We start from the raw sequence: 23,621 nt of genomic DNA, 5'->3' as shown, positions 1-23,621 counted from the left end.
TGGCAGAGAAGGAAAAAGAAATAGAGGAGCTTAAAACTAAACTTTATTTTGCTGAAGAAACTATCAAACACTTAAAAAAAAGCCTTCAGCAACAGAATAGATCGCGCTCCCGGCAAATTCTGGCATCCACTTCTAATGAAGGAAATATATTACTCATTGGAGATTCTTGTTTAAAAGAAGTAAAGTCTAGTGACCTCAACGATAAGGTTATGATCAGAATCCTCCCCGAAGCAAATCTGGATCTACTAAAGTCCTGGATTAGGGAAAAACTGGAAATTTCACCGAAAGAATGCATCATCTACTGTGGCACTCAGGACCTGCTTGACGAAGATGTAGCGTTGGAAAGAGTCCTCGATAACCTGGGCGCCATTGTGGCTGAACTCAAAGAGAAAAATAATGACATTGTAGTAAAGGTTTGTGAACTTGTTCCGGCTCTAGAAGCAAGACATGATTTGAATAGTAAAATAAATCAATATAACTGTAAATTGTTAGAATGGTGTGACAGAAATGGTGTTGTTTTAATTGAGACACAAAGGTTTTTTAAGCTTGGAACAGGCGATATTGATACAAATTGCTATGAAAACCAGGATGATAAAAACTATGATTTGCTAAATAGAATTAGTGCGGTTAGGTTGCTAGATGCAATTTCATCTATATGCAGAAATGACTTTCTGTTATAATTGGAAAGAAATCAAGTCAAATATATGTAATCTGAAAAATAATGACTATAGGTTTAATCATGTAAAGAGTAAAAGTAGCAACCTTAAGATAAATCGGGAGGTAGAAGGAAGGAATAAAAATAGGTTACATAGAAATAGCTATCAACACTCAAGGAATAATACTTATCATCAAGGTAGACTTGGTTATGGTAGAGACCAATCGCACTTTTGTAGTGCAAATGCTAGACAAGGATATGATAGACCTAATAGAGAAGTTAACGACTACTATTATTCATATACCGAAATAAATAGGTATGGGTGTTACAAATGTGGTGAGTTTAATCACCACCAATCCGACTGTAGGTTCGACCATAAGGTTAGGTGTTACTCATGCCATGAATATGGACACAAAAGCAAACAATGTCAGAAAAATATCCATTACTAGGACATAGGCCAAGAAGGCAGTGCCATTGAGAATGCTCAATGTAATGATTTTCTAAAAATTGTACACATAAATGCCCAATCAATAATTGGTCATAGACTTGAAATTCAGTTAGTGCTAGAAGAACAAAAAATCGATATTTTATGTATTAGTGAGACATGGTTGTATCCTTATATAAGTGATACCTTTATTCATATACCTGAGTATAATATATATCGTGAGGATCATGGTCGAGGTGGAGGTGTATGTTTGTATATAAGAAATTATTTGAAAGTCACCGAGCTGAAATTTGGGATCGAAAAACAGGAGGGAGTGGAAGATAAGTGGGTCTCCGTCCAACATCGAAAATTTCCCTCTATTATTGTCGGGTGCGTGTACCGCCATCCTAAAGCTGCTGTTACCTCTTTTAACTATATTTCAGACGTCTTTAAGGAAGTAATTTTACGCAATAAACCTATTTTCATTTACGGGGATTTTAATGATGATCTGTTAAAAAAGGAGAACAAACTGGGTAAGCTAATTAAAAACTTAAGATTTGACCAGATTGTAGATAAACCCACACCAATCACTTCTACCTCAGCATCCCTTATCGATCTAGTCATTACAAATTCTAAATATATGATAAGAAAATCAGAGGTAACCCCTAGCTCAATAGCAGACCACGAGAATATTTTAACTTTGCTGAACGTTCGTAAACCGAAAAGGCAAACTATTTTTAAAACTTTTAGGTGCTTGAAAAATTACTCTCAAGAAACTCTTTGCTCTCTACTTATGAATAATGTTCACACATTGAATCAAATTTTAAGTACCGATAACGTAAGTAAGCAAGTAGAAATTTTAACCAATGTTTTCACATCCTGTGTAGATATGTGTGCACCTGTAGTTACTAGAGAAGTAACTCGTCCCCCTGCCCCTTGGATTTCTGATACTATAAAAGAGACGATAATGGTAAGAGATAACGTAAAGAAAAAGCTAAAAAATCAAAGAGAAAATACTCAGCTTAGAGAAACTCATAAGGAACTGAAGAAAAAGGTAAACTCGATGTTAACTGATAGTAGAAGGCAGTACTATAAACAAGAATTTAAAAATGCTAAAGGTGACATGGCTGCTACGTGGAAGATTACTAATAATATGCTTTTCAATAGAATAAACAGCGATACGAATAAGATGAATTGTGATACCAAAGATGATTTGCAACGTAAAGCTGAAGAGTTTAACGAATTCTTTGCAGAAGTGGTGAGAAAGACCTTTGAAAAAACACAGGAAGAACTGCATAACCGCATGCCTTTGGAAACAGACCCTATTATCCCTCACAGTAGAGTCGATAGTTTTAAACCAAGGCCAGTGGACTGTAACACAGTAATCTTAGTCATTAAAGATTTGAAAGAAACTAACGCCTTTGGATCTGATGGTATTTGTTTACGTTTCATTAGAGATGGTTTATATGTTATTGCTTTTTACCTGACGATAATTATCAATACATCAATTATTACTTATTCATATCCGGACATATGGAAAATTCCCCATGTCATTCCGCTCTTCAAAAGCGGGGATGCCGACGATATCTCTAATTACCGTCCCATCTCCTTGCTACCTGTTCTATCGAAAGTACTTGAAAAAAGTTATTGCAAATCAGTTAACTGAATTTTTAGAGGAAAATAAACTAATCTCTTTAAGCCAACATGGATTCCGACCAAAATTGTCTACTGAAACAGCCCTGTTAAAATTATCTGACAAGATTTATGAAAATATAGACAACAAAAAAGTTTCCTTACTTTTATTACTAGATTTATCTAAGGCTTTTGATAGCGTAAATCATGTCATATTATTAGAGAAATGTACGTGGATGAATATTGATCAGAGCTGTTTTAAGAGCTATCTTGAGAATAGGTTTCAGTCCGTCAGGCTAAGTGGTGCTGTATCATCGAAGAAAAATATTCAATTTGGAGTACCTCAGGGATCAATTCTCGGCCCTATACTTTTTATGGTATATGTTAATGATCTCGTGAGATCAATACCTGGCTGTTTTATAATTCAATATGCTGATGACACGCAAATACTAATAGAAGGTGACATTAGGGATATAGCCAACATGATTTGTAAGGCAGAAGACATTCTAAACAGAGCTAAAGATTACTTTTTGAGAAATGGCCTACTTTTAAATGAGAAAGACACAGTTTATCATTATTGGATCCAGGCAATATGTGTCAGATATTGGAGATGAGGTACAGATAAATTTTGATGGAAATATAATTAAGCCAATGACGACTGTGAAAAATTTAGGTGTTCATTTCGATCGGTACATGAACTTTGACTATCACATAGACGAAATGTATAAAAAGGTAATGGGTACTCTTATGTACTTGAATAGAGTAAAAGATCATTTTGAGTCAAGTACTCGCATAATAGTCGTCCAGTCACTAGCTTTAAGTTTTATAAAATATTGCTTAAAAGTTTGGGGATGTACTAACAAATCACAGCTACAAAGAGTACAAAAGCTGCAGAACTTTGCAGCAAGAGTGGCTGTTGGCAACGTTAGAAAGTTTGAACATGTAACTCCACATTTAAAGGAATTGGAATGGTTGAAAATAAGAGACCAGTATACTCTTGACATGTGCACTATGGTATATAAAGCTTTAAATAATAAAATTCCAGATTGGTTATACAGTTTCCCACCTGTATCTTTATTCAGTAATATCACTACACGCCAAAGGGATGATTTGTATGTTGCAAGACACAAAACTAGTATTAGTTCAAGGCAAATCAGAGTCCGAGGTCCAGTGTTGTATAATAAACAGCCCCGTGAAATAAAAGAAGCAGGCTCTGTGTCTATTTTTAAGTCAAAACTAAGGAATTTACTTTTAACAGTCTTAATTGTTCTTTTAATCATTAGTACTTTGTTCTTAGATTTTAATCTGGCCTATTTTTATGTCTTTTACTACTGATACTACATTGTAGTTTTTAAAACCAAGTATCCTAACTCAAAATGGGTTCTGAGTCTGTACATATTTGTTGGGACTTATTTATTGAAATCTTATGACTATCTGATTTTTACTACATATCCTATTTTTTTAGAACTGTCCTAGATTATTTTATTGCCTGTACATATTTTTATATACTTATTTATTGATAATTTATGACTATTTGGATTTCTATTTGAAGCTCATTTTACCTATGACTGTCTACTTTTATACATAGTTTCAAATAGTTTCCTATGGTATTTATATTGTTGCTATTTTTAATGATTTTAATATTCTTAACCTATACCAAGTTTTATGTATGAGTTAAATTCAAATGTTTTATACTGACATGGCTACTTATGTAGAATACCCAATGTACAATTGGAAATAAAGGATTATTATTATTATTATTATTATTATTATTATCATTATTATTACACACTCTCTCTCTCTCTCTCTCTCTCTCTCTCTCTCTCTCTCTCTCTCTCTCTCTCTCTCTCTCTCTCTCTCTCTCTCTCTCTCTATGGGGCACAGCTGAAAACTGTTTTTGTGGGCAGAGGGCACAAGGACAATTTAGCCAGCCATACCACTATCTTAGTAGTTTACATCTATCTATATATTTCAATTTTGCATTCAATATTTGTATGCCTAGAAAAATTAAATATTATTATTATATAGGTATTCCTTCGTCAACCAGTATGAGGAAGGTATAATTTGAACAGGTAATTTCTGAAGGCCAGTACGCGGCATATATTTTCTGAGATAAGTGGCCGTGCAGATGTTCATGAGTGAGGTCTGGCTTTTGTACAAGTTCTGTACATAGTTAAGTATATGTATATATATATATATATATATATATATATATATATATATATATATGGATGTATATTTATATATATATATATATATATATATATATATATATATATATATATATATATGTGTGTGTGTGTGTGTGTGTGTGTGTCTGTATGTTAAGCTTATTTTGAGATAAATATTTTCTAATTTCATTAGAAAATCTCAGATTATTTAAGCAGACTATAAGATTCAGTAGGAGACGTTATATTTCTTTCAAATCTTTTATAATAGATAATTTTTGGAATTAAGAAGTTGTCTAATGGTTCCCTGATGTCGATTGTTATTCCCAGTGTTCTTTTTTCAATGAATTATTTCAATTGCCTTGGTTTTAGAAATATGACTTTTCCTTTCTATGAAACTTTTAGTCTTTTTTTCAGTTACTCATTCTAAGTTATGACCAAAATCTTCATTGTTTCAATTCCTTTTTAATTATTAATATTTTCTATCATTCAAACACAATTGTTGGGTTTCATGGGATTTTCGTGAGTTGATCAGATTTTCGGGAAAATGAGTCGAAGCAATGTCGTGGCAATGCTTGTTGTGTGAGTGAGTTAATAAGATATTACAGGTGTTCAGATAATGATTTTATGTATTTATGTACCACATGTTACTCTCCATTCGTAATGAATGCTTAGTCTTTAGCATCCCCCATGAGGGCTCTATCCTCATCCTCCCTCTCTATCATATGAATTTCCAGATCTTTTTGCCGATGAATGTTCCTCATCATAATTCACATCTGATTATCAGAACAACAATAAACGAAAAATACAAAATTTCTAAAGACCAGATCTGCTTATCATCTCGTCACTGAAATGGAAACACTGATCTCGCTGCGTTATGGGTCAGGACATTGCTCCCGTGATGCGAAATTCATGATTGGTGTATTATTATTGTTATTATTATTATTATTACTGGCTAAGCTACAACCCTAGCTGGAAAAGCAAGATGCTCCAAGCCCAATGGCTCTAACAGGGAAAAATAGCCCAGTGAGGAAAGGAAATAAGGAAATAAATAAACGATGAGAACAAATTAACAATAAATCATTCTAAAAACAGCAACAACGTAAAGAACAGATATGTCATATATAAACTATAAAAAGAGTCATGTCAGCCTGGTCAACCGGAAGCACCAGCTATAATTTATTTAATCGGTTCCCATGTTAGTTATCTTTCTGTAAATTATCATAATATAAAAACGAAAACATACTAACAACCCTGCATTTTTTACCAACCTTAATAGTGTTCTGCAGTGAGAAACTGAACGTAACCGAAAACAAAGATATATATATATATATATATATATATATATATATATATATATATATATAATATATATAGATATATGTATATATACATATATACTGTATATATATACATATATATATATATATATATATATATATACATATATATATATATATATACATATCTATATATATATATATATATATATATATATATATATATATATATATATATATTATATATATATATATATATATATATATATATATATATATATATATATATATATGCTGTATATAACGTCCTCCAGGCCTATCTCCTCTCAAATACATAAAGTGTGTGTCCTCTCAAACGTGAATATGTTTTTTACCCAACGTATGGTGTTGTTCAAACTTTGGTGGAATTTATTGAATGGTAAATCAAGTGTAGTGTGTTATTGTAAGTACATTTTCATATAAATTTCTGTAACTGGCCCTGTAAGATTTGTTAAACAGTGAAGTGTATTTCTTTCGCTTACCTCTTTGGTAACTTCGTGTGAGCCAAAAGACGTATTATTATAATTATTATTATTATTATTATTATTATTATTATCATTATTATTATTATTTTTAATTGCTAAGCTACAACCCTAGTTGGAAAAGCAGAATGCTATAAGCCCAGGGGCTCCAACAGGGAAAATAGCCCAGTGAGGAAAGGAAATAAGGAAAAAATGAATATTTTACGAATACTAAAATAAATATCTCCTATATAAACCATAAAAACTTTAACAAAAGATGAGGAAGAGAAACTAGATAGAATAGTGTGCCCAAGTGTACCCTCAAGCGAGAGAACTCTAACCCAAGACAGTGGAAGACCATGGTATAGAGGCTATGGCACTACCTAAGACTAGAGAACAATGGTTTGATTTTGGAGTGTCCTTCTCCTAGAAGAGCTGCTTACCATAGCTAAAGAGTCTCTTCTACCCTTACTAAGAGGAAAGAAGCCACTGAACAACTACAGGGTAGTAGTTAACCCCTTGGGTGAAGAAGAATTCTTTGGTAATCTCAGTGTTGTCAGGTGAATGAAAACAGAGGAGAATCTGTAAAGAATATGCCGGACTAATCAGTGTATGTGTAGGCAAAGGGAAAGTGAACCGTAACCAGAGAGAAGGATCCAATGTAATACTGTGTGGCCAGTCAAAGGACCCCATAACTCTCTAGCGGTAGTATCTCAACGGGTGGCTGGTGGCCCTACCAGCCTACTACCTATAAAAGTAAGTGTAACGGTTATTTTTATGTAAATTTCATTTAGTGTAGTGTTAGAGTGATAACTATTTTCAATAACTATCAAAATTAAATACTTTTATAAGTTAATTTCCAGTGAAACAAGTGATTGTATAATTTTTTCAGTCTTTCTTTTATCTTAGTCAAAGGTTTTGTTAACATGTAATATTTCGAGTAATTTTATTTCTATGTTAATTTTTTTTGTATTATTGTTGTAACTTTTTATAGAATATATATATTTTTGTAAAGTGTGTATTATTTTGATCACCAATAATTTCTAACAGTACTTACTGGTATCCCTGACTAGGAACCGAAGTAAGAGGTTGTTTTTGAATAGTTCTTATCAAGTAATCACTCAGTTTTCTTTTGAGTGTTACGTAAGAGACCTTTGGATAATCAGTGTTTTTATATGATGCCGACTGGGAGTTGAATAATTTTTTCAGAGCTCGTGTATTAATTTTCAACTATAACAGACTTATGTAACATAAACAGGTGAGTTTGGAGCTCAGTAGTTTATGTAATCCGCCAGCCGTAATATTACATATATTGCATCGAGGATGCTCGATGTACAATGTTTTCATTTTATGATCGATATCTCGGAAACACTTATATAGTCTAGTAGCAGGCTATATCACTTCTATAGTGAACCTGAAAATGTTGAAAGACGCAATGTTTTTTTTTTTTTAACTGATATGTGTTCATGTGAGTATTTGGATAATTTTTAGCTTTTTTAATACTGTGCCAGCTTTAGGGAAATTCTTTTATGAGCTAATTTGCTTAATTAGTGTTATTTGTAACTAATGCATCTCATTACAATGTAACCTTTTTACCAAGTGTCCTGGAATTATGTGCAATACTACTATTCTCTACAAGTTTGACACCGGGAATTCATGCATGATATAGTTTTTTTGTGATTAAAGGTCAAGGTCATTATTTAATTTAAAGGTCAAAGTCAATTATAGCTAATGTGTGCATGTGGAAAATATGAGTAAGATAGTCATATGGTGATTATTGTCAGCAAAATTAAACATTTATGATTATAAAATAAAAAGACTTTGAATTCTTTTAAACAAAGGACTTTGAATTTCTAGGTATGCATCCTTTCTTAAATTGACTTTTAGCACTTTTCCACCTAGAATAAAAGTCAAATTTTCTTATTGGATTTAGTCAGACATTATAAAAACAATCGACATTTTTTTTTTCTGGTGACAATATGGTACAAGTAAGTTTTCAAATACATTATACACTTCAAAATTAAATTACATAAAAACCACGGCATAAATTTCCGATTCACAGTAGATGCAAACATGGATGAAGGGTCACATTTCCAAGTTGAAACTAGTAAGTAAATCTCCTACAAAATTGAACGTAGTAAGACGAAAGAACAAATTCTAACTAAGGAGAGAGAGAGAGAGAGAGAGAGAGAGAGAGAGAGAGAGAGAGAGAGATTTTCTGATAATTCATAATAAAACAGCAAGATAGACAGAATCAGTGTATATTCTGTATATCTGTAATGTTAGATCTGTCCAAAATTTGTAAATGTAAAACCAGAAATCGTATATTTGGAAATGAAATTTAGATCAACATAAAAAGCGAAAATATGAGAAAATTCTCAGCTCAATCTTATTTTCATATACAACAATTGTCAGTATTGGTTCAAAAACTTCGAGTGAAGCATTGCTAGCTCCTGGTGTTGTAATCATTGACGCCCAACAATTGCTGTATCATGTGGTGTGGCTGTGTGGAGGATATGTTGGTGGTCTTGGCAGAATCAATGAAAGCAATATTTGCATTATGTTCTTCCACAGAGAAAATCCTGGTATTTGATCATTATGGTGAATCATCAGCAAAGTACCATAAGAGTCAGCGTTAAGCTTGTTTTGGTGTAACCACATTCAATATTGACCTAAAGAGCCCTCTGCCAAATCATGAGGCCCTTTCGAAAAACACGGTCAACAAGCGTAACCTGTCACTTCTCCTTAGCATATACGACTTGGGGTGCGTGGTTTTAGTTGAAAGTAACGATGATGACGTCTTTCTGTATGTAAATGCTTCTGTTTTGAATACACTGAAGACAGGAATCTTTCTAGGACTTTTTGATATGCTAGTCGAAGAAGTCGCAACCGAGGGAGATCTCATGGCAGTTGGACAGCAGTTTTTTGCAACTTTATGTGGACAACCAGAAGGTACTACCATGACTCAAGCCTGTTACACACTCTATACTCGCAAGCGTGGAAAACCATTGTGCATCATGTCTCTGCCATCAATAGACAAGAATCTCTACCTCCACATAAGATGTGCTCATTTGCAAATGCTGCTTTGGAATGCAGCAGACAATCAGGGTTCCTCCTAATGTGTCCCTCACAGAGCACGGATGGAAAGTAAACAACAGGATGGTTTACCCACTAAGACCACCGCCTCTGATAAGCGTGATTAGTTGTGGTTGTCGTGCAGCTGTAGCTGTCACCTTCAAAAACTGTATACTGTTTATGCACAGCAGTTGATGACTGCTGGGACCCTTTCACCAAGAAAGAACACAGTGAGGAGAATGATGATCAGGATGAGAATGAAGATAATGAATATCCTTATTCGTAGGAAGATCTGAATGTGAGCGAGATGTATGATGATTAGTTCAGATAAAAATCTGAACAAGTAATCAGGTGACATGCATATACAAGCCTTTTTTTTTTTTTTTTTTGCAGTTAGTTGCTAAAGTAGGAACTTTTCAACAATAGTGATTCAAAATTACTTTAACCTTTTCATTAAATCATTACCTTGACCATTTCTCACATAAATGTTATGAGAAATGAATTCTTTGCATCAAAGTTCTGTAGAAGATTGGTATCACATGATTTTAGGACTCTTATTCAAAACGTTACATTTTGATTATATGCATCTATTTTCAAAATCTCTAGATCAAATTGGAAAAGCACAAACAGCAATTTTCAAATGAATACATATCTAGAGATCTAAAGTAAATTGTTTGAAAGAGTGCGAAGTCTGTCGTTTTAAACATAGAGGCACAAATTTGCTGAAACTATTCAACATAAATATATGTAAACCCCACTTGGTCATATATTCACATTGCAAATACAGCCATAAATTACATTGACCTTTACATTTGATGGTGACCTTGCCCTTAATCACAAATTGATATAAAAAATGAATTCCCCAGGTCAGATTTGTGTAGAAAACTGGTATTGCAGATGGCTCTGGGACACTTATTAAGAAAGTAACATTTTAAATAGATGCATTAGCTATAATTAACACAAATTATGCTATTTAGCTCATAAAAATTTTTCTCCAAAGTTGGCGCAGTGCCAACAAAGCCGAAAATGATTCAAATACACATATGCATACATTTCAGTTAAAAAACCTTGCATCTTTGACCATTTACAGGTTGACATTTGGCAACTAGACTATATAACAGGTGTCAGTGTGATGATAGTATTCAGGATCAAAGTGTCACAATACGCAGATTCACCTTTAGGCTACTTGGTCAGTTCTCGTGTAAGGCCGGTTAAGAAAGATGTATTTTTTATGTATTTCCAATCATATAGGATTTTGAAGCTGAAAAGCTTAAGAAGGACACAGTCACACGAAGGAAAGATGCCAACATTTTGGTTTACTTTACTCTATTTTAATCGCTCTTTTCTTGCTTTTGTCACACAGGGATCGACCTGCAGGAAAGAGTTCAGTTTCTTGTTCAAAGCCTTAATACCTTGTCTTTCGGATGTCTTATTGGAGCTTGCTGTATAGTCCCGGGGCTGCATATTGGAAAGCTCCAGAACCAGCAGTAGACTTACATCTTTGCTACAATAAGTTGAAACCATCTGTAACTACTATCGTGTCTCCACGATTCTTTGGCTTCACAGTGGGTTGGGATTATATTTTGATATTTCATACGTCCGGTTCTGATAATTGGGTAGATTATTACACATATCTTAAACTATTTTATCTTTAATAGGCAGCAGGTGTAATTCAGTTAGTGTAGAAGTAATCCTTTCTTGAGGTGGGACCCTCCTTATCATTCTTCCTCCTCTGTTTATTATGTTTTGTAATTTCTTAAATTGCACTACATGGAGTTGCCGTAGTAAATCCTAGTAATAAAAAAGTTCCTCACAAGTTTCTTCACGGTATATATATCCAGATACTCTTTTGCAAAATCATTGTTTCTAAGGTGATGTCCAGCAGTTCTTACTACACAATTGAGCACCTAAGAGACAAAATACAGTAATAAATTTTACTATATATCGGGAGCAAGTTGTTATTAAAATTAATTTGTGTGTCACCCAAGTTTCTTAAGAGGTTTTTCTTTCTAATAACTATAAACTCAGTTTTATTTCAATTAAATTTTAGAGTTTAACTGTCATTTGTTCCCTAACACTGGTAAGAACTTTGTTCGAAGTTTCAGCACTATCATTAATGTCATTTATGGATAAAAAAAATTGTGTATCATCCGCAAAAGATTAAATTTAACCTCATACCATTATAGTACTTTTGAGAGACTTATGCTATAGATACAAAAAAAAAAAAAAAAAAAAAAAAAAAAAAAAAAAAAAAAAAAAAAAAAAAAAAATTGGGTCTAGTATATTTCCCTGGGGTACACTGTCTATTTAATGGTTCATTTGACGTATTAATATTTCCAATATATACAGTGTTTCTGACAACCAAGTAGTATTTTAAATGTGGAAAGGTTTGCCCTTCAATAGCGATTGACTGTAATTCATTTAGTAGCAGTTCATTGACAACTGCATCATAAGCAGCACTAAGATTGGGTAATATCAAGACGCCACATTTGTTCACATCCATCATTTCCAGCAGAACATTTGCCCCTTAGAATATAATTTTCTGTATGTTGGCTGGTGGTCTGGCAATGCTTCAATTCTTTCCGAGTGACTAACTAGTTGCTCAAGAAATACATATTCTAGCACATTTAAAATAACGGATAGATTCGAAATAGATCTGTATGAACTTAACTCCTGATAATCTAGAAAACATTTAAGAACCTATGTAACTACAGCCACTCTTTAAGATTAGGAAACTTACACTTATCGTTACTAATATTTACTTTTCTTGTGATAATGTCAGCAAGTCTTGGAAAGTCTCCTCCCAAAATTACTTAGAATATTAGCATCGGATATGTCACACAATTTGTTTCCTTTGCCCATTTGAAAATATTGGTGACTTACTTCATCTATTGTTGTGATATCAAATCTCGTTATTCTTAGTTGGTTATCTGTCACAGCACTATTCTGACATGGAATATCTGTAAATGACCTAATTATATTTTCTGTTTAGTTTTCAAAGAGTTATAGAAAAATTTATTAGCCAATCCTTGGTAGCCATACTCTTCTGGTAATCTTTTTTTATTTACATTTTCCATTATACCGTTTAGGATATGGCATAACCCATTCATGTCTATTGCTGCTTCCATAATGGACAATTATATTGACAATTTACAGTTTTGTATTCAATCCATGTCCTCTAAATTTTCAAGTGACTCCATTTTCTTTTATTACGTCTTTTTTTTTTCTTTTTTTCCTCCAAAGTGTCCGCCTCGAACCAAAGATATCTATCCTTAACAGTTATGGTATTTTTTTTTTATTAGTGATCTCATTATGCCATATTTAATTTTACTCACCCTATTACATATAGTTATAAGGAAATCAATACATATAGAGCCCAACAAATAGTGGTTGTCGTGTCCAGAGCTAAAATTTATATCATTTATTTTTCTTTTAAATCATCAATAAATACACAAGGAGATAAATTTGATTTATATATAGATCTTATTTATTTTAGCAGAGCTTATTTCTGCAAAGGTAATCTAAAAGTTATAAGCTTATGCCCTGAAGAAAAATTGCAATTCTGATCCACAATAATATCAGATACAATATTATTCATTAAGTCATTTAAAACTAGGTACAATGTATTCCCAGTCAACGTTATTAAACAATCAACGTTATTGACCAATCAATATTCTATGCTTATCAAATTCAGGAGCACGTTGCAAATTTTCGCCGATTTTCTTATCCATTTTCCCTTTCTTATTAGTTGTTCTATGCTAAGAAAAATTGAACCTATTTGCCATAAAGTCATGTTCTTCAAAACCCATTTCTATGGCAGCAAATAACCACCAAAAATCAGGTAGCTTTGTCTCACTGCGAATTTACGTTTCTCATTAGACACCTTTCGGCTCTCCCAAATTTTCTCGACAATTCTTTTTTCTAGAGAAAGAAATATATAAATTTCTGAGCTGGCATTTCCTGCAACATGACTTAAGCACTGGAAATTGTCGGAGGAGTTTGTCGACCGGAAAAAATTAGGCAGGGATGAACAATGGATGCCATACACAATTTAAGCGTTCGAGACATCCCGGGTGTCCTTATGAGGGATCCTTAGTCCCAGGAGGACCCAGAGAAGCTGAGTAGACCAGTTGGAGTCATTGCATTGGGACATGAAAACTGCTTTGAGGGTGCAATGAAAACGTTCAACTATTCTGTTGGCTGCAGGGTTGTCAGCGGTTGTAGGGCGATGGCCCGGAGATTTGTTAATGATGACCACAACTGATAGGTGAAAATTGTACCCGTGTCAGAATTATTATGCTCATAGATAACAAATCTTGCTATCCACACCAAGAGTGAGTACATGAGGTAGATATTGCAGTTTGCTTCAGGCCAACGAGTGGAATGATCAGTAACGGTAAACAGGTAACGATGTCCTTGAGATGTGAGTAGGGGACCTATTACGTCGACGCGAATGTGGGCAAAATGGCGTTGAGGTTGAATAAAGGTGTCCACTCCTGAATCTGTGTGTTGATGTAATTTTGCAGTTTAGCATGAAGTTCAGGTGCAGACCCAATCTTTAGCGTCTTCAGTAATGCCGTGATGACTGAGCTGCATCTTCGGTAGCTGTATAGTAGATCAGGACTAGGGATTTAAAAGGCCATGAATGAAATCAAACACCTATCAGTGAATGGGAGTAAGTATTCATGGTCAAGGTCTCCACTACTGATGTGTCACAAAGGAGGGGGACGTTTGAGTCATTAAGGGGGATGTCTTCCCAACAGGGGGATGTGCAGAATGTCCTTCGTGCTTGGTACTCTGGATCTTTTTGTTGGGCTTCTGCCAAGGCTTTGTAATCAAATCACAGGTGAATGGTGGCTTTTGTATATCTTGACAGGCTATCAGCAATAGGATACATTTTCCTGGGGACGTGTTGAGGGATACAATTGTATTCAGCCACGGCAGAGAGATGTCATCATTCATGGGCGAACCGGGCGTCAGACTGTCGAATGAAGGCATACTCCAGAGGCAATGACGAAGGTGTACCTTCTAAGATGTGGCGAAAGTGATGGAGAGCTAGATTCCAACATAGACAGTTTTTACTAGATAAGGCTAATGGGCGGGACATGGCGTTGACCACCTGCTCAAGCACGACCCCAAGAATTACGTCACTGGCATCGATGGAGGGAAAGAGAAGGTCATGTGGCATGGGAAAAATAAGGACAGCAGTGGTTGATATTGCATTCTTTGCGTTGCTGAATGACGCTTCTTGATGGACCCTACTTCAGGTCTTTTGGCTTGTCATTTAGGGAGGCCTAGAGAGGAGCAAGAGAGGCATCAATGTCTGGCTGGAAAACGTGATAAATGTTGATCATGCCTAAGAATTCTTGCAGTACTTTGACAGTCAACGGCGTGAGGAAGGTCTCAATGGTTGCTACCTTGTCACGAAGAGGGTGGACTCCTTCAGGGGTAATGCCCTAACAATGATACTTCATTGGCACCAAAGGTGCATTTGTTGTATCGGAGTACAATACCATTCTGTTGTAAACCAGCGAGCATGGTGCGTTAGTGACAGAGGTGTTCTTCTTTAGAGGAAGAGGACACAAGTATGTCGCCCACGTAGCATACACAGAATGGGAGATCCCCTAAGATGCCTTCCATGAGGCTTTGAAAAGTGACCCTAGCATTACGAAAGCCAAAACAGGAGAAAGTAAAGGTGTATGTGCTGAAGGGGGAGGCGATGGTGGTCTTGGGGAGGTTTTCTGGATTCAGGGGCAGCTGATGATACCCTTTAAGGAGGTCGAGTATGCAGAAAACCTTTGTTTTGTGCAAGTAAGAGGTTACGCCAGCGATGTTTGGAAGTTCTATATACATATTGAGACATCTGTAATCTCCACAAGGGCGTAGGGAGCCATCATTCTTCAGGACAATGTGCAAGGGTGACGACCAATGGCTTGAAGCCTTTTGGCAAAGGCCAATCTTTTCTAATTTGGTGAGCGTTTGTTTAGGAGCTACCAAATGATCTGGTGCCAGACACCTAAATCTGGCAAACTCTGGGGACCTTGGTGTCTCGATATGGTGATAGATATCCAGTATGGCAGGAACCGTTTGAATTTTTTGAAGTTTTGGATGGAAGAGTTCAGGGTACAACTTAAGGTGGTGGGCGTAGGCATCTATGTGTGTACTGATGTGTAGAGTGAGGTTGGAGAGGTGTCGATGAGTGAGATTCTGCGTTGTCTAGCCGTTTGTGAGTAACATCAACCAGTTGGTGGTAATGGGAGAGGAATTCCATGCCGAAGATTGACAATGACGTCCACAACGAGAAATTTGGTGATTCTAAACTATAATGTGAGGTTTTGTAATTGTTGGTGTTTATCAGAGATCTATTGGCAGCTATCAGGTGGATGTTGGCTGATTTAGACACACTATGTTGTGTCCTGGAGAGCGGCCTTAGCAGAAGAGAAGGGCTAGCACCGGTGTCTACCAAAAATCGTCCGCCTGTACCTGCATCATATAAAAAGAAACAAAATTTTGACAGAAGGGGCCATTCTCACAAGCAATTGCCCACTTACACGTTTTTTTTTTTTTGGCCACTAACAACTGTTTGCACTCTCTTCTTACAGCAGTCCCAAATCTGGAGTGGTAGTAGCCTAACTTTGGCTGATAGGCGTCAGTCAGTGGCTGTAGAGGTCGTTGGTTAGGGCGTGAGTGAGTGGTGTGTGGTAGGCGGCTTTTTTGCTGTCACGGCACTTCATGGGGTGGCCCTCAGTGTCCTACCACATACACGTCAGCTTCGGTCAATGGTGAATGGAGGTCTTGAAGGCAGTGAAGTGGGAGTCCATCAGGGCATCGACTTTGGTCATCAGGTCCTTCATAGGCAAAATATCGACATCTGGTATGCCAGCGATACAAGTTTGGGTAAGCTTCAATATCCAAAGGGCACAAAGTTGGCTCATCTCATTAGGAGAGCAGTATGCGGAAGGTTGCATGCGAGCAATACTGGTCATTTCCCTGAGGGCAAGTGAGGCTATCTGGTCCACCAATGGTTGTTGGGACAGCTAAAAAAGCTTGGCTACATATGCGGCTGGCGATGTTTATTACTGTTCAAGGAGGTATGATTTGAGGGTGTTGTACAAAGCCAGTCAGAGATTTTCGGGAAAGTGTCTTCGGGGATTGCGGTGAGAATACAGTCTGCTTTAGTGCTTGACTGAGTCACAACCTTGATGCGAATCTGAACTTTGGTATGCTGGAACCAGGCGAACGCTTCTCTGCTGGCAGCTTGTTTGCTGGCAAAGGGCGATGGTTTCACTGAAGCGTCGTGTGTCGATGAGGCAGGTTTTGTGAGTGACATTTTCAAACAGCAGGGCATATCAGTGAGGGAGAAAGCGGGAGGAAGGGATTCCTCCGGGGGTTACCAATTGTGCAAAAATGTTGTTAGATTATATTTGAGAGGTGAGGTGAATGCAACTAACTCTATTTCAACAAATCATGTGTTTATATATAATCCATTCTTAGCAAAAAAGTCACAAAAGATTAAAAAATCATTCATGAACAGGCAGGCTTGAGCTGGTTGTTATTATTGCGAGGGGGAGCAATGTATACAAAAAACAGAAATACCATTACAGTGTATGAGCGTGTATGAAACACGTATGGTATATATCTCTGTACTGATATGACCACACAACCAGGCAGTAACAGCCTGGCAACATCGTTACTACAACAATAGATGGCAATACTGAGCTGCAATAATGTCAGAATCCCAAAACCTAGAGGCATGGATTTTACAAAAAAAAAAAAATCTACCTTATATATGGTTTCTTTATTTCTTCACTACGCAAAGACTGATGGGCAGAATTGAAATTTCCTCTCAACACACAGGTACTAAACTCATAAAACTATGGGATTTATTTTTTCTCGTTTTGGTTTTACAGGTCACTGCAGAATGATATCACTACCTTGAGGAGCAGTAAAATCAAAAGAAAACTGATGAAACTGGTCTAAGCAGCATTGCAAATACTACAAGATGCCAGAATAAAGAAATATGGAAATGTAATCTATGCATCAATCTTAGATTATTTGTAATTGGACAAATATTCAAATTAAAAAACATAAACCTGAACTAAGCTACTTTTACGATTTTCTAGAATTTTTGCTTACTATTAGGTTAACGTAAAATTATTTCTTTGTTTTATTTAAATCAGCCTTGTTTTTCTTTTTAAGTTAAAGTATTTTTGTTGTTTGTTTACTATAGGTGTTAATGTAAGTTAAGTGGCTCTCCGATTGTTGGATAGTGTTTTTTGCGCCTCCTCCTCCTCCTTTGTGTATTAGTGGACTATCGTTTTAACGATTGTTATTCTTTTTACTGTGAGTGTTGATGAACGCTTGGAAGGTGATGAGTGGACATGGTCGACCGGTGAATGCAGTTCGGGTCTTGACAAGCTCTCACCAACAATATTTCTCGTCTCAGCATTCCTTGTGACTTGGAGGACGACTTTTGGCTATTACCTTCGTACTTCGGTTGAAGTGTTTAGCAGATGCTCATGTCATCTGCGACGGTAGTTTTCTGCTACTTGTTCCCGTCGGAGGATTTGCACAGGATTGGTGTCGACGCTGTTTCCCGACACTGAACCTAGATTTTACTGGCCGTATTCATCCAGTCCAGCTGTGTAAGAGTGTGAGAGCAAATTGGCTCGTGAGGAGATACGTAGGTCGGCTGACGCCAGGTAAGACAAATTATCATTCCTCTTGTATAGGGAAGTGGATTGCCCCTCAATGCCTGGCGTGCAGCTTTACCCTTCCGTTAGCAGTTTAATGGATTAAGCACGGCCCTGAGTTCAACTTATCTTCTGGTACTTCACTTGAGGTGAAGTTGTTTATTTTATCCATTTTGTTTGTTTATAATTGTTTGTTTATATTTGTTTGTATATATTGGAGTTTCATTGATGTATGTTGTGTGTTAATTTTCGAAATCAGAGTTCCACATTGTTTAGATTTGTATAGTAGGTAGGAATATTAAGGTTTTCATTGTTTTCATCTCCTACTTCCTTCTACCTTTTTATCATTAGGTTATTGATTATTTTGGCTAGCCGTATTTGGATCCACTTGGTTATTATTAAATGTTTTCTCTCTTAGAAATTTCTCATGTTTAGGGTTTAGTGTAGTAGCTTTAGGTTATTTTCTTGTGAGTTCCCGAGAACCATTATTTGTTTTCTTGAATATGTGTAAAATTAAGTGTATTTAATCTCACAAGGTTGATTTAAGTTATTGTTCTTGTTTATAATAAATATTGTTAAGTTTTCTTGGGTCTCTGTTTCCGTCTTTCCTTATCACTGACGTACTTTTACCGACTGTAATCCATGAGAATTTAAATATCTTAAAAGAACCTGCATTACAACCTGGTAGGTTGTAACAGTTGGCGACCGTGACAGGATTGCACTCGGGTGTACTTGGTGGTTTGGTTGGCGGATCTGTGCTCAGTGGATTTACCAATATTTGTTATTGTTTAGTGTTTTGCCTTACTCCCCCCTAATTTTGGAATCATGAAAGAATATATTTTCGATCCAGCGGAGTTTTTGGGGTCGGCAGATTGCCTTAGGCATCTTCCGGTATTGAGTAAAGAGTGTTTGGTGAGTTGTGCTCGCTGGTTAGGTGTCCCACTTAGGGCTGCGAACACTAAGGCCCAGTTGTTGTTAGCTGTAGAGAGTAAGGTAGCTCAGGGTATGGCTGAAGGAGAGAATTTAGCTAGGGATTTTGACAGTGTTGGTGATAGTGGTTCAGAGCATGAGGATAGTATGATTGATGATGTGAGTGTGAATCCAGGCCTTTCTTTGTTTGAGGACCCCCCTCGTACTGGAACTATTTTTGAAGGAAATGCTAAATTGCAAGATAAAGCTAATGTGTCTACAAACCCATTTGTTGTAGAAAAATCTGTCCCGGAGAATGTAGTCCCAGTGCAGCCTGTGTTGTCCCAAGAGGACTATGAATATAGATTAATTTGCAAGAGGATAGAGTTAGTGAAACTTGAGTTTGAGGAGAACGAGAAGGTGCGGAGACATGAACTAGAGATGGCTAAAGTAAATTTGGAGTTGGCTAAATTGCAAAATGTTCCTAAAAAATTAAGTACTCCTTGTGGTCCATATGTCGATAAATTTAATATAGGGGCAGCTTTGAAGTTAGTCCCTGTATTTGACGAAAAAGATGTACCGGAATTTTTTAAAGCATTTGAACGGGTAGCTACCAGGTTGTCTTGGCCCGCCGAGATGTGGATAGTCTTAATTCAGTGTAGGCTGGTGGGCAAGGCAATCAGGGTTTATAATTCTTTGGAGGAGGGCGTAGCCCGTGATTATGGTAAAGTAAAGGCGTTGGTCCTCAAGGCTTATGATCTTGTCCCTGAGGCCTATCGTCTAAAATTTAGAAATTTTAGCAAGCATGCTTCCATTTCATATGTTGAGTTTGCTAGGCTCAAGGAGGAGCAATTTGATAATTGGCTGAAGAGTCGTCAGGTAGTCTCTTTCTCCTCCTTGAGGGAATTAATGTTATTGGAAGAATTTAAGAAATATTGTAGTAAAGAACTGAGGATATACTTGGAAGAGGTGAAAGCAGCTAATCTAAGTAAAGCGGCTCAGATTGCCGATGAATTTATTTTAACCCATCGAGCAGGGTCCGGCAATTTTGGGTCTTAGGGTCTAGATTTCCAGTCTGCCAAGCCAAATGATGGTAATAATAAATCTAATAATGTAGCTAACAACAGGGTAAAGTATTCAGGTGTTCCAACCTATTATAAGAATGAAAAGACTCGGGGAAATATTTCAAATGGAGAGCCCTCTAGATTCTTCTCCAAAAACAGGGTAGTGTCTGGTAATGTGAGCAAAGGTAATGGGACCTGTTTTTGGTGCAATAAGCCTGGACATTATCAAGCTCAGTGTAATGCCAGGAGGAGGTATCTGGAGAGAAATAATAACAATATTGACAATCCTATATCTGAAATAACAAATAAGACTATTCCTAACATCCCCAAGGTTGAGAATCCACCGGTAGCAGAAGGTAGCAATGTGATTAGTAGTGATGGCAGCAATGTAAAATCAACTGGTAAAAGACCTTCATGACTCTATGATAAATATATATGGCCTGGTAGACTGGTTACGAATTCAGGAGTTCTAAAGGTAAAATTTTTGCGAGACACAGGGTCAGCTCGGTCTTTAGTATTAAGGGAATCTTTAAATGGTTTAGTTGAATATTCAGGGAATTATGTGATTCTGGGAGGTTTCCCGAATACTGTGGTTTCAGCTCCATTGATGGAAGTTGAATTATCCTTCCCTGGGTATAATGAGGTAACGGAGTTGGCTGTGGTGGAGAATCTCCCTATTCCAAATATAGATGGTATTTTAGGAAATGACATGGTAGACCATAGGGGTCTGGAATTATTCCCTATTTTGACTGTGAATGCTTGTCCTGTGGCGGTGGTGACTTGGGCCTCCGCTAAGGCTGCTGATTTGATAAATGATGATGACTTAGATTTAAGTAGTTTAGAAGTAGAGTTAGAAAGGCCCGGGCCAGTAGGTAGTCCTAGTAGTACTAGTAATATCTTGCAACTTGATTGGGACCGTTTAACGTTTATTGAGGCTCAGAAACAAGAGTTTGATTTTGAGTTGGGTGACACAGCCGATTTAACTAAACCGAGGTTTTGTGTAATGAAAGGTTTGTTATATCGAATTAGTCGTCCATCTACACATGATCTGAACAAAACTTCTCGAGTGGAACAAATTGTGGTTCCCTCACAATTTAGGGAGTCTGTTTTGAAGTTGTCACATGATGATTCTTTTTCTGGTCACTTTGGAGTATTTAAGACTTTCAAAAGATTAGCAAAATGTTTTTGGTGGCCAGGATTGAAATCATCAGTGAAACGATTTGGTAGTAATTGTGAGGTTTGTCAGGTGATGGGAAAGCCCAATCAAGTGATCCCTAAAGCACCTCTAAATCCTATTCCTGCAATTGGGGAACCTTTTGTGGAATTGGTTATAGATGTGGTGGGGTCTTTGCCCAGAACAAAGACTGGGTTTACTCATCTCCTGACCATCATGGACCGAGCTTCTAGATTTCCTGAAGCATTCCCAATGAAAAAGATCACTTCCAATGCAGTATTTGAGAAGCTCGTTGAATTTTTCTCCCGATACGGACTTCCTCGTAAAATTCAGACCGACTGTGGGACGAATTTTACGAGTAAGGTATTTAGGGGTAAGTGTGCTGAACTGGCCATTCAGTGCACTACCAGCGTACCTTACCACCCAGAGAGTCAGGGGGTGGCGGAAAGATTCCACCAGACACTTAAATCAGTTTTGAAAAAATACTGCTATGAACAAGGAGAGGATTGGGAAAAAGGACTGCCCTTTGCTCTCTTTGCCATAAGGAACCATCCAAATGCATCTACAGGTGTAGCTCCCTTTGAGCTGATCTATGGGCACAAAGTACGTGGTCCGTTGGAAATTTTCCATGAATTGTTATCATCTGGGCAGAAAGAGGAACTTAATGTGATGAAGTTTGTAGAGAATTTACGGAAAAAGTTAGCCATTGCGTGGAAATTTGCAAGAGAAAATTTGGCTTCCTCCCAAGTAATCATGAAATCAAATTTTGATAGGAAAACCAAGGTGCGATCGTTTGAGCCGGGGGAATTGGTATTGGTGTTGAGTACAGACTCAGACAATTTCCTTGAGCCAAGGTATAAGGGGCCCTGGAAGGTTTTGAGAAAATTGTCTGAAGTGAATTATGAAATTGAAGCCCCCGGGACCAAACAAAAGTGCCGGGTCTTTCATATTAATAGACTGAAATCTTATATTTCATGTGGTAGAGATCCTTTAGCTATTGTGTATGAACCTGTGTCTGTAGAAGTAGTCTCTCCAGAGGATAATTTTGAGGACTTAGTTGGTCAGGTATCTTCTGATGCTCTCTTTGATAACATTCAAAATCTAGAGGTTTTGAAAAGAGAGCTGGACCATCTGGAAGTTACCCAGAAAAGGGACATTATTAATTTAATCTGTTCTTTTCCAGAAATATTTCGTAGTTCGCCAGGTAGGACAAGGTTGCTTCAGCATGATGTGGATGTGGGCAGTGCTTCCCCTGTAAAGCAGAGTCCTTATCGACTAAATCACGTGAAAAGGGACATAGTCGAGGAGGAAATAAAGTATATGCTGAAACATGACCTCATCCAACCTTCGATAAGTCCTTGGAGCTCTCCGTTAGTTTTAGTTAAAAAGTCTGATGGAAAGTACAGAATGTGTGTGGATTACCGTAAAGTTAATGCCAGTACCAAAAATGACTCTTTTCCTTTGCCTCGCATTGACGACTGTCTCGATCAGATAAGGACTGCAAAATTCATAACCAAGTTGGATTTGCTGAAAGGATATTGGCAAGTGCCCCTGTCTGATCGAGCCCGGGAAATTTCCGCATTTGTAACTCCCTTTGGGCTTTACGAATGTAAAGTGATGCCCTTTGGGATGAAAAATGCTGCATGCACCTTTCAGAGGCTTATGAACAGAGTCATTTGTGGGTTGAAAGGCACTGAGATTTATATTGATGATTTAGTTGTGCACAGCAATGATTGGCAAACTCATATAGTAAGATTGAGAAAAGTGTTTGAAGCTTTGAGGGATGCCGGTCTTGTTGTGAACTTGGGTAAGTGTGAATTTGGTAAAGCCAAAGTGTGCTATTTGGGTCATGAGGCTGGTTTGGGTCAGGTAGCCCCTAAACAAGCCAATCTCGATGCCATTTTAAATTTGAAGAGGCCGAGTAATGTCAGGGAAGTTCGGAGAGTCCTTGGAATTACCGGTTATTATAGAGGGTTTGTGCGAAACTTCTCGGACATTGCTCAGTCGCTTATTAAGTTATTGGAGAAAGGACAGAAATTTGCGTGGT

Source organism: Palaemon carinicauda, chromosome 3 (genome assembly GCF_036898095.1).
Source record: "Palaemon carinicauda isolate YSFRI2023 chromosome 3, ASM3689809v2, whole genome shotgun sequence".
Classification (NCBI taxonomy): domain Eukaryota; kingdom Metazoa; phylum Arthropoda; class Malacostraca; order Decapoda; family Palaemonidae; genus Palaemon; species Palaemon carinicauda.
The sequence above is the reverse complement of the archived record's forward strand: the minus strand, read 5'-3'. Positions refer to the sequence as shown.